Raw genomic sequence first — 13,821 nt, forward strand, 5'->3', positions numbered from 1 at the left:
ACAAAAATAAAATAAAATGGAGTAGATTCAAATATCAGATAGACCACATGAAGTACTGCCGATAATGCCCACCATAGTGTTTATTTGTCATTCAACTAGGGGTGTCAATGGACCAAGCTAGGGCATGCAAAAGCAGAATTGTGAATAGGGTTGGCGTAATTGCGTAGCTTGAAACATTTCAAAATCCAAGCCAAGAGGAACCCCAGGCCCATCCATCAACAGCCCTACAATCAACCCATTGATAAGAAGACCTAGATGAAGAGGAAAAAACAAATATAAGCTTCATCCATAACTTTTGTTGTCCATAAGAAGTTTTTTATTTGGTAGTTTCATGTAGTGTGGTCTACCTAAGATTTGGTTGAATAAGTTATAAAAATATATATAGACAGCATCAACTTACAATACATACATCAAGGTGGGCTCGAAGGCCAAAGCCGCATTGTATTGGTTTCATCATCAATTTTCAAGTGTAGCCCACCTTGAGTTTTGGATTCACCTGATTTTTGGGGTCAACTCGTATCATTACCGAGCACAGATGATGGCCAGCGGGAGGGCAGTGGATTGGGTTCGTCCCTTACTATGGGGCCCACCTTGATGTATTTATTTTTTATCAACACCATTCATCTAATCATTTTAGGGCATGAGTCCAAAAATGAAAAAGATTCAAATTTAGATAGATCATATAATGGGAAACATCGGTGATTGAACGCCCTACCATAAAGACTTCCTAAAGCCTAGTGTAAGGTTGCTGGAATGTTTATTTATCATCCAACCTATAAGATCATATAAATCTGGATGAAAGAAAACAAACAAGTATGATCTTAGCCCATTAAATGTCAATTACCTACGTTTCCTATTGTATGATACACCTAAGAAATTGGTTGCTTCATTCTTTTTTGTATCAACTTGCCCTGAAACCTGGCAAAATGTATGAGCGGTGTGGGTATGGAATATATGCATCAAGGTGGGTCCCATGGTGAAGGCCACACCTTCTTAGGTGAGGCTGGGGCCACACCTAATCCCAATTGTGGTGCATGATGTGTTGGGTGCTATGGGGCTCACCCTAATGCATATGTTTTATATCTACATTGTCCATCTGTTTTGCTAGCTCATTTTGAGATACTACCTAAAAATGAAGTCAATCCAAAGCTCAAGTAAACCACACATTAGAAAATAGTAAGGACAACGATACCCAGAGGTGGGCACCAGACAACTCGATCCAACTAACTCGACTTGTCTGGCTTGTTCTAATCCGACTCGATTTGAACCGAACGGGTGAATCGATCCGAATCGAGCAGGCTTCGCCCAATCCGAACTCAAACCGAGTCGAGTTCGAGTTATCTAATAACTTGACCTGACTCGACCTAAAACTCAATCTGAAACCCGACTCTCTAACCCTACCTACCGCACCCTACCTCAACTGAATCCCAAAATCTCTCTCTCCCTCCATCATCCTCCTCATCTTTCAAGCCCGACCTCTCTCTCTCCTTCCCTCATCCTCCTCATCTTTCAAGCCCAGCAACCACACACCACCTTCACCCTCCTTTCTCTCCTCTCCACTCTATCAGTCTCTCCCTCCCTCGTCTCTTAATCCGACTCGGTGCCAACTCAACCCGACTCGGTACTTCTTTCTGGATCGGACTCGGTCCGGATCAGTTTAAGCCAGACTGGACTCGGATCAACTCAGGCATGCTGGACTTGGTATCGAGTTCGGGTCAAGCCTATTTCAAAATCGAATTGAGTTGAGTCAACCCAAACTCAGTCCAACTCGACTCGATGCCCCGCTATAATGACACCCATTGTTGAAACCTTCTTAGGACCCACCATAGTATTTCTTTGCCATCCAACTTGTTAATAAGGTCACACAGACCCAAGTGAATAGAAAATACAAATATAAAATGAGCTAACAAAATGGATGGACAGTGCGGTTATAAAATACGTACATTAGGATGGGCCCACAATGACTAACACATCACCACGGCTCGATGTGGTGTTGGCCTTATCCACGTCCGCATAAGGGAGAGCTTGTGCAATAGTAGAAAGCTCTGACTTATTAATTTTATAATACTTTTTTTAAAACATATATTTGTTTTTAAAAAAAAAAAAAAACTATTTAAATGGTCAAGATACCTTTTTAACAAAACCAGCCTACTCTTTTGTCAAGGGAGACCAAAATAGTATGTACGTAACAACAACGGTTTTATCGCGCTTATATAACACCCAAGAACTTATGAAATCCACGTTGTCCATTAGGTTGTGACTCAAATGGTTACCATATAAGAAAAAATCAGTAAGATAAAAGAATTGAGATGAGCGACATCTATAAAAATAATTTAAAATTGTACTTAAAACTTTTAACTTTGTGATTATGACCTAGCTGAATTTTGGATCAAACTAATTTTTGTACATCCACTCCATCCATCAGTTTTTTCTAGCTCATTTTAAGCCATGATCCAAGAAGTGAAGCAGGTCCAAATCCGCTTGCTCAAGGCTAGGTGGTAGGCTCCATGAGTTTCAACACTGAGGTCATGGGTTTGAGCGCCCATTGTGGTGTGTGTGGGTGTATCGTTGTAAAAAAAAGTTCCAAATTTCAAGTGGACCACACCATAGGCAGCAGTGGTCATCATCATGTTTTTTTTTTTTGGCCATATGATAAGGTCGCATGGGCCTAGATGAAGGAAAAAACAATATGTCAACTTAATTCAAAACTTTTGTGGTCCACAAGAAGTTTTTAATAGCCAATAGCCATTGTTTCCTGTGGTGTAGGCCACTTGACATTTAGATTAGGGCTGTACATGAACCGGATTAGCTTGGTTAGCTCGCTTGACTCGAAAAAGTTGGATTTAGCTTAGTTCGAAATAGAGTTCGAGCTGAGTTGAGTTGATTTTTTTAGCTCGAAAAAATTTCAAACAGAGTTTGACCTTGCCCAGGCTTGACTGGACTCGGATTGAACCCCAACACGAATCGAACTCAGATCGAGCCAGTTCAATGACTGGATTACTTTAATATTGATGTTGCTCACCAAGTGTTTGATGAAATGACTCAACGAAGTGTCGATTGGTGGAAAGAAAGGTATGTATATGAAACAAATACCATTTTTTCTTGATTTTGATGTTACCTACAAGGTGTTTGATGAAATACCTGTAAAACTGCTGTTGTTGTCCATGTATTTGTGAAAATGTTGCACAGGCAAACTCAGCTCGACTTGGCCTGAGCCGCTGACCGAATCGAGCCGAGCTGGCCATTCAGGCTCGAGGACCAAACCAAGCTGAGTTCAAGCTGGGGTCAGCTAGTGATCGAGTTGTGCCATGCTCGACTTAGTTCAACTTGTGTACACCTTTAATTTAGATCATATCCTAAATTGAAATAGAAAGATTGATGGATAAAATGGATATACAACATATGCATCAAGATGGTCCCCATGGTTAAGAACTCACCCAACAAGCTATTACTCCAGCCGGACTCACCTAATCTGCACGCTAAGGAGTGGGCTTGATATTACATGTTACCCTTATTATAGGGCCGGCCCACATTGATCATTTGTCATATATCCACAATGTCTATCTTATTTTTCAGCCTATTTAAGGATGTGTGATCCCAAAAATTAAGTAGATCCAAATCTTAATTAGACCACATCTGTCACGCCTCGAAATTCAGAACCTGAGTTATCCAAGCCCGAACTCGAATTTTAGGACTGTGAGTTGACTTTAAATAAAATATATACCACAACCCACAATATTTTCATGAATTTTATGGCAATCAGAGTAACTAAAAGGGGTCAAAGTAATTATCAATAAATAACATTCATAAATCAATCATTGAATATTTAATTACATTGATATAAAAAAATAATTAATAACAACATACATTAAACTTTAATTAATTTCTAAGTAAATAAGGGAAAGAGTCTTCAATCTTCCCCAACTGATTTTTCATATATAAAACCTGCAAAATAATTTATACGGGTGTGAGCGCGATGACTCGTAAGGTCACATCCTTCCCAAATTTGAAAATTCAACGATAATACCAATATAACATAATAACATAAATATGATCAATTGCAATTATTGAATTGGCATTTTACGTGGCAATAGAAATGATTTGGTATTCATAGTAGCGAAATAAGATAAGGCAGTCATCCAAGATCTTTTTTTGTTCAATCCAGGGTAGAGCACCCGTTTGTATTGATTCCTTTAGGGGATGACCCTCGGCAGAGCACCGGTGTTGATCCTTTTAGGGAATGACCCTCGGCAGAGCACAGGTGAATAGACTTTTAGGGTAAATACTCAAGGCAGAGCACCCGTATGTGTTGATCCTTTTAGGGAATCACCCAGGGCAGAGTACCCGTGCCGATCCTTTTGGGAATGACCCTGGGAAGAGCACCCGTTAAACTAAAAGTACAATAATCATTTCAAGGCAAAACACCCATAATTTAAATACATTCTTTAATCTATTACAAAATAAATTCATTCTTCAACACTTAACCATAATAATTGAAATCACATAACAATAATAAATTCGATATATAACCCATAACAATAATTTAATAAAATCTAGAATACATAATCACACAACAATTAATCAAATAAATCTAAAACATGTTATAAGTAATTAAATAGATTTGAAGCATGTAACAGTTAATCAAATAAACGAAATTCACAGGGTAACGTAACGATACAGTGTACGCAGGATTTTCAACCAAGAAGATCACTTACCTGTAATGGAATAAAATATAACTATAATTTCGTGTATGGTTATCCTTTAGACTGTCCACTCTTCTATTGCTTCGATCAAGTCAACTCAGTAAGTCCTTAGAAAATGAGGAACTTCAAATGATCACTGGTATAATAACAATAGAGAAAATTTATATTCAAATAAACAAAAGGAGAAGCTACTTACCTCTACTATTATGGGAGGATAAGGTCAGTTTGGATTCAGCAACACAGGGATGGAATACATGAAAAAATGATAACTCGATCTCAATCTCTTGATCCTCTAATCTCTCTTCTAAGCATTTTATTATCTCTCTTACTTCCCTAGAAGGGTTATAAACGTCTAAATCCTCTCTGAAGTTTGAATTTGATGGATGATTTGGATTGGTGAGGTGGGTCCCATGTATAAGACGGCGTGCAAGACTGAGTCCGGTCGTGTGGATGTTTGACGTTGTGAAGAAGAAGGAAGGATGGAGAGGAGAGAGAAAATCGGGAAGGAGTTTGGGTTTGTTACGTGAGAGGAACTCTTTTATTTTTTATTTATTTATTTATTTTTAAACATGGTGGGATCCATAAAGATGATGTGGAAAATCCACTCCGTCCATTTGTCTTGCTGGATGATGTTAGGACATGGGCTAAGAAATAAGGTAAATTCAAGGCTTAAGTGGGCCACACTAAAGGAAAGAGTGTGATTTAGTTCCCACTGTTAAAAAAATAAACAGGTTGTTACAACATCACACAAAACAGTGCAGATTGAACATCATTATTAAAACCTTTTAGGGCCAACTGTAATATTTATTTTCCATCCAACCTTTTGATAAGGTCAACCAACTTGAATGGAGGGAAATTAAGAAGATCCGCTTTATCCAAAACTTGGGGCCCACAAAAATTTCTAATGGTAATTCACCAATGTTTCCATTGGTGTGGTCTGCCTAAGATTTGGATGGCTTAAATTTTGAAATCATATCATAAAATTAGCTAGAAAAATGGATGGACAGGTATATATATAATAAATTGACCAAGGTGGGCCTGCACAGCGGATTAGGTTGACTGGGGCCTCACTCGAGATGGTGCAACCCTTACCGTGGGGCCCACCGTGATGGTTTCAGGGCATGAGTCCAAAAATGAAATAGATCCAAACCTTAGGTGTACCATATCTCAAGAAATGGTAGTGATTGGCCGTTAAAAACTTCATGTGGGACAACATTTTTGGATTAAACTGATATTTGTTTTCTCCTTTATTCAGGTTTGCGTGACCTTAATATAGATTGAATGGCAAGTAAACATTAGAAATTTCTCAATGGCGGCTGTTCAATCACTATTATTTCCTGTAGTATGGTCCACTCTTTAATTGTGGGCTCATGATCTAAAATGATTGGGCAAAATGGATGGACGGCGTGGATATAGAATACACACATCAAGGTGGGCCCATGGTAAGGGCAGCACCTAATCCACTCCCGTACCACACAAAGCACGTGGTGCTGTTTAAGATTACGGTAAGACTGTGATATTAACCGGACCATTGCAACCGTCAGGTCGACCCCAGATCGCTAGGCCCACTCCACCTTCCCTGCTTTCGTCACCCCAAGATGGACGTTTACAGTTGAACTACTCTCTGCAAGAGTTAGGTTGGAGAAAGCATCTGATCCCTTGTAGAGTATTTCTTACTTCAGATGGAGAGTAGACTCTCAGAAATGTTCACATACAAGGTTTCATGATGCAAGAGTTCTAACATACAACGTTTTCATTTTCTGCTAATCTGTTACTTTGGTGCAAAATCCATACCGTAAAAATGGTGGACCATGATACAACGATCACCAGGAACAAAAATATATAAAATCCACCCATTAGGTGGGTCTCACAAGTGCATTGAGTTGGACCATGAGCTTTCTATTGATTTTGAAGGTTTTGCACACTTGATAAGTGGGTCATCCTGATTTTTTCCCAGGATGATAGTTATGACGTGTACCATATTTTGAACGGCTCGGATTTTATAAAAAATGACACCAGGAAAGGAAAAGGCGTCGTATGTTAAAGTTTCCATGCAACGTGGTATGTGAAACGTTTGTCTTTGACCTTTATGCTGTGATGAGAGGTCTTGGAAAGGGTTGTGCTGTGGTTGGATGTTAGGTCTGGGTTTCTGTTGACACGCGGCCAATTGAAAAATACACAGCAGCCTTTGATGTGATGTGGTGGCCCACTAGCATCCTTTATTTCATGCACAAGGTACCAAGATCGTCGTAATCTTATAAGCTTTAAGTTACGGCAGGGTAAAGAAAAATGAAAGCCGATTTCCTGTGACCTCGTGTGGGGTCCACAGATTTCCGTGACGAATCCACTCCGTCCATCTGTTTTGAAAGACCACAAAAGGACAGAATCACACAAATCAGGCTGACCCAAAAATCATGTGGGCCACAACAACAAAACAGTGGGAACAGCAACGTCCACCGTTGAAACCTTTCTGGAGCTGACCATGATGTTTATATTCCATCCAAACCGTTCATAAATTTTTACCACTCAGATAAACCGTAGGAACAAATATAGTCCTGATACGAAAATTCTGTCATTGCCAGGCGTTCAATCCACACTATTTCATGTGGTATGGCCCATCTGAGTTTTGGATCTGTCTGATTTTTAGAATCATATCCTATTGTGGTCTTTAAAAGCAGATGGACGGAGTGGATTTGTCACAGAAAACCTGATATCTCTGTGCCCGGTGTCACACCCAAGCGGCTCCCAGTAAAAAATGCCCCTCGTGCTTTTCGCAATTACGAAATTGCCGCTAGAGTTGACTAACGCAAGCGGATGGCCTGCAAACCCGACCGGAGGAAGTCCTCTCTGTCGGATGGAAATCAGGTGGGTCCACCTCGATGTTTCTGAGAAATACATATATTTATCATTTTTATCAATTTATGTTTTAAAAATAAGGCAGATCTAAAACTCAAATATTATATTCAGAACTATTTGGACCGGTAGTTTACTTCAGTTTTTTATCAACCCCGTGTTAATACATGAGCAGGCAAAACCAATGGACACGATGAATTTCAGACAAATATCAAAGTGGGCCCACCTAACTTCACTTAAAACCTGACTTTGTGAGGGTATCATGATATATGTGTTATATCCATGCCATCCCTCCGTTTTGCCAACTTAGTTTCCAGTAGTAGCCATTCAATCCATTCTCTTTTGGTGGTGTGGTCCACTCTACCTTTGGATCTACCTTATTTTTGAACTCATGCCTTAAAATGAGTGGTAAAAAATAGATGAACGGCATGGATCATCACGATAGGCCTCACGCATTTGGGTCAGCAGGGATATGATCCCTGAGACGCAATCCACGTCCGAAGCGGTTCTTTCTTCAATTTCTTTGCAGGGAAAAATGCTCACGTACAAACGTTGTATGGTAACTTCAACCTACAGTGTTTTTGTTTTCTGCTGATGTGCTACTTTGGTGGAACATCCAAGCCGTGAAAATGGTGGGCCATGACATAAAGATCACCTGAAGCAAAAAATTGGAACTCCTTTCATTTGGTGCACTGCACGCCTACGTGGAGTCAGACCATCAGCTATCCATTGATTTTGACACTGTAACCTGCCTGTTGAATGTGCCATATTATCTTAGCGTTCTTTCCGGTGCGTCCCACCATTTGCACGGATCAGATGTTATAAATAATGTTGTATGTGACCTTTGCTCATCAACAAGCCATTTTGGGACACATGCACAAGATCCAACCAGTCCACGTGGACTACACTTTCTAGATCTTTCACCTATGAGGAAAGTCAGTTCACATGGAGACCCCCCCGGATAGATGGGCACATCATGCACACGTATGTCACATTGGCACGTGTTTGTATCCAAAAAAAAGCTGTTACCAACGTGTGCTATGGCTCATGGACATATCGGGGCAGGAAAAAAAATAATAATTTGTGATTTTTCCCCCTTTTTTTCCATATTAACAAAAGAATCATTCTGAGGATTTTTGAAAATTCTACTCCGAACAAAAATCTCAAAAATTGCAAATATAAGGCCTATCCATCTTGTTGTTTTCAGGAATTTGAAATGCTTAAAAGTATGGTTGTAACGTCGATAAATGATAATAGACTAGCCCAAAAATCAATTTGAATTCTTTGAACTAATGAGGACTTATGAACAAACTATGTTGCTAAATTTGGGTGCATTTGGATGAAACATCTAATTGCATTACAAATTTTGGATATTTTCCATCAATTTCCTGATCTAGAGGGTTTGGGTTCTTGAATTATAGCCACGTTACTTTCAAGCTGGACTTGGAAGAAATATACAATTCGAGAGATTGTTTAGTCCACGGCTTTCTTGTCCGCTCGAACCATAGTCGGTAGCTTTTTCTGTTTTATTTACTTTTATATGCTAATTGTACTACAGCTACATTCACATTAATAAAATCAACATTTATACTTTAAAATTTTATTTTATCCTTTTATATTAGTTTTGTGAACAAACATGATTAAGCTATTATTATTGTGATTAAAAAGTTATTGTCTTCAAAGAAAAAAAATCTATCCAAATGACTAACCCCCTCCTCCATAAAACATTTTATCTCCTTATCAATCAATGACTGAATAGTCATGCCAATTTTCACATATCAAATCCTAATCTAACTATTTCAGCACCTGCGGTCAGGCTTTTAATTTGATTTAAGTCAAATACGGCTTAGGCACGACTAACATATGTATACTCACACACACACACACAAATGAAATCAGGTCATTTATTACACGTGTGGCTGTGTTTGAATTGAATAGCAACAACATTATGTGTTTATTTGCAGGTGTGAGTGTTGAATAGATGTATTAAATGTATAAATTCAACAGTTCGTTGATGACAGGTTTGATGTCATTGAGTAAGCTTTGATGCCATTGAGATTTTTTGAATTTCCTTCAGTTGGTTGCTAGACATATTGGGTGTCATTATGATGATATCGAGGAGTGTTTGATGACATTGAAGGTCAAGTTCAATGCCATCAAAGATGGTTCGATGCAATCGAGAATTTTCAGAATTCCATGTTTTGTCTTTGGACAGTTTTGATATTATTTCGATGTCATTGAAGTAGGTTTAATGACATCGAAGGTTAAGTTAGATGACATATAAGTCCCATCGAAGGTGTCATCGAATGAATGTGCAAAATTGCGGATGTGTAATATTTGTTTCAGATTTTGATTGTGATTCTTCCAAAGGCTATATATTTGAGTGTAATCGAGATTGGGAGGTATTTAAGGCTTTCAAATTCATTCTAAGGTTCAAAGGTGTAGCTTAGGGATTAATTCGAGGTTGTTTGGATTGGGTAATTTCTATTCTCCTATAAATTTTTCCTTTTATAGTGATTTTCTGTTTCTTTTTGTGTCGTGGTTTCACATTAAATTTGGAGCATTATTCTTGCTTGGTGCGATTGGATTACCTCACTTGATTTCACTGCGTGCTTCCACTGTTCCCCAACAATGGGACCCACATTGAAAAGGGCAAAATCATCCTTTAATGGAAAAAGTATTTACTATTTCATTGTGGGTTCCATCCATGACACATGCACATGACCATTTTTCATTAGTGTTCGACTAAGTGCATCTAGCGCCTGCTGGATGCAAGCAACATATCTAAGTATGTGGGAGCATTTCTATGTATATAGCATTTAGATTCATTGCATTTGAACCATCTATTTAAATTGTTCATTAGGTTCAATTTGCTCAACAATGTATAAATCAAACAATTGGATGGTCCCAGACATTTATGACTAAACCTATCTTCTACAAATGATCTTGTCTATCTGCCTTTGCATGCCATTGACCCGACAGTTTGGATAATATGATTAGCATGATTTTTTGAGGTTACTTGTCACGCCCCGAAATTCGAGTACAGAGTGTGCACCCTCAGGACCCGAGTTTCAGTTCGTAACTCGTACACAAAATATACTAACTTAATTCCTCAATCAGTTTAATAAGAGATGATAATTACATTCAGTCTAAGTTCCACCCTTACTCTAATCACACATACATAACACTTAGTACCAATCAACTAGGCATATATAAATCTTACGATTCTTAAAATAATATAAATATTAAAAATCATTCATTTATTATATCATCATACTATTAATATGTTTATATCATGTTAACATTGTTTCAATGAAATAAATCTAAATAATTTCTTAAAATCTTAAAATCAATACTAATATACCTTATACGTTAATCAAACTATGCTAACAAATAAATCACATAATCAGAAAATGGTCTAATGCTGCCACTTTATCTTTAGATAAATATGACCATGTTTCACATGGGTCATGTTCAGGTACGGTAAATCATTCTACTTTTTGCTCCACGTCATTTATTAATGATTCATTTATACGGTTTTTCCATCAATAAAAATGTAAGTTGACCAGACTTAGTGAAATAACTCAGCATGATTCATAATTATAACAATTAAATATAATACAAAAATGTATGTATTATGATATGAATGCAAAATGGTGTATGAATGCATCAGATGGGATGATCGTTCATTTGCTTGGGTTGGAGGTTGTCAACCCGCATCCACCCATTGGATAGGCTTTCGCCTTTTGGTAGGCTTGGACATAGCTCGCATCTGGTAACGCTCTACCATGATTGACATTTTTTTTCAGGGAGGGCCTTTAGGATCGGCCATGCATTATGCAAATGCAATAAATGATAGATGATATGTAAATACATATTTTCATACTTGGTATAGTTGTTTTGATCAGAATATTCACATATGAATTTAGTGTACAATTATCATAACAAATTACTCAAATCATTATATCGATCAATCAAACAATCACAAACGATTTATTTTAATTTTAATGAATTATGAGACAAGTTGGGTTACTCACCTGAGTCTGATAGTATAGACTCTGCAAGGTAATTAGGCGGGTTTAAATTCTGAAATTTTATCAATTATATCAACAATATTATTATTCATTTATTTTTATTATATGATGGGGCCCACCTTTGATTAACATCCTAGGTGGTCAAATCCTAAATGATCAAATAATTAAAAATTTTATTTTAGATTTCTATCTTTTATTTCCTTTTTAATATTATAAAATTGATTGGAAATTACTTGATTGGGGTGGCCCATCGGATGATTAGATCAATATGAAATTCAAGGCACTGTTATCTTTTGGTGCTTAAAATCAAATGACCTGTTCAGATCTATCTTAACATAATCAGATTGTACCAATTAAATTTATTCCTAAAATTACTGAACAGACCTAAAATCATAATGCATCACTTTGTTAAAATTGTCTCTACACACTTATACAATGATCATGTGAATGATCCACACAATCCATTATATAGATCAAGAAGAAATTAACGATATAATAAAAAATTACCTGATCAAGCCCTCTTTCTTTTTCGAGCACATCCTCCCTTATTTTGAATTTGAATTTTTTTATGATATCTGATAAAAATTTATTATTACTACTTTAAGAATCGATCCTTAAACTTCTCTCTCAACTAAGAATGTGTCTACCAACTTAATTATTGACTTATTTTTATTTTTATTTTAAAATAAAATCTTTAAATATTAATTTTTTTTTAATGCACCAAAATTTAGAGTTGTTGCATTACCTATTAAGAGTGATGCGGATGCTAACAATTCCAAATACAATCATGAGAAGACTTTCATACACTTAGCCCACTGGGTCATTTCTCTTTATAAATCCCTATCATTTTTCCTAACCTCTAATAGAATGCTGAGTCTAACTATTAGTTGTGATTCCAACATTGGGTCCCACTTAATGTGTAGGATAATTTGATTTTTATTGGAGTATATCTGCATGGTGGGGTCCATTATTTTTATGATATTTGTTTCTCACAAGTGGTAGATAAAGGAAAAGATGGTACCACATGACAAGTTATGGGCCATTGCCATCAGTGCTCCTTGGTGGGTGTATGATTAACTCATTGAGCCATGCAATCAGGAGTTGAGTCAACACATAACTGAGTCAGGATGACTCGATCGAGTCATATAGAGTCACCCTTTATTCTTAATCCTAACGCGCAGTATCAAGTTGGATGTTCTCAACCAGGTCTAAGTTGACTCAAATGAGTTGTCAATCCTTGATGGGTAGCCCAAGTCCTTGTTGTGATCAAATTTGGGCCCGTTCCTCTAATGCGTTAATGGATCCGAATCTAATCTCTTAGCCACATTTGGATAGGGTGCCGAAGGACCCGACATGTTGACTATACACCATTTTAGGGGTTGTTCGGTATAGGAAATTTGAGGTAGGGATTTGTAAACATTCATGGATTTTATATTTGTGTTGTTTGTTTTTTTATTAAGGATTTGCCAAATGCTTGGATTTTCCAAATTAATGCTCATAAATTTATACATTTAGGTCATCTTCTAACGATCTAGACCTTGGGTCTTCTAATGATCCAGACCTTTTATACGACAAGTCTCACTTTTCATAGTGAAAAGTTGACAAGTAAAAGATCTAAAATAGATTACTTTCTCTTTTTATAATTTAATAATCTAAAAGTTGAATGCTTTAATAATTTATCTCTTTTTATGGCCTTTTTATAATCAAAGTTTTGCAATATTTAATTTAAGAGAGAGTTTTCCTTTCTTTCTTTTTTTCTTTGCATTTTTTTTAAACATGTCCTACTAAAGGGGAGCCTGGTGAAACAAATGGCTTATGAGTCATTGAGAAACAAAAACCCAAATGGAATGACTAAAGCCCCAATGTCCCATATTGCAATTTATTGGATGTACTGGTATTCTTATTTCCCCAATCCTAAACATGCTAGCAATAAGGGTGCAACTTGGGCATCAAGGCCGATCGGTCCTTGATTGTGGGGCCCATTGCAATGTATGTGCCTTACATTCATGTTGTCCATCTCTTTTGCTAGCTCATTTAAAAGTATGATCCAATAAATGAAGCAGATCCAAAATTCAAGTAGACTGTACCACATGAAACAATGGTGATTGATCATCAAAAAATTCTTGTCAGCCGCAAAAGTTTTGGATTAAGCTGATATTTATGTGGTCCTTTGATTAAGGTCATTGTGACCTTATCAACTAATTGGATGGCAAATAAACATTCTGGTGGCC

Source organism: Magnolia sinica, chromosome 7 (genome assembly GCF_029962835.1).
Source record: "Magnolia sinica isolate HGM2019 chromosome 7, MsV1, whole genome shotgun sequence".
Taxonomy (NCBI): Eukaryota; Viridiplantae; Streptophyta; class Magnoliopsida; order Magnoliales; family Magnoliaceae; genus Magnolia; species Magnolia sinica.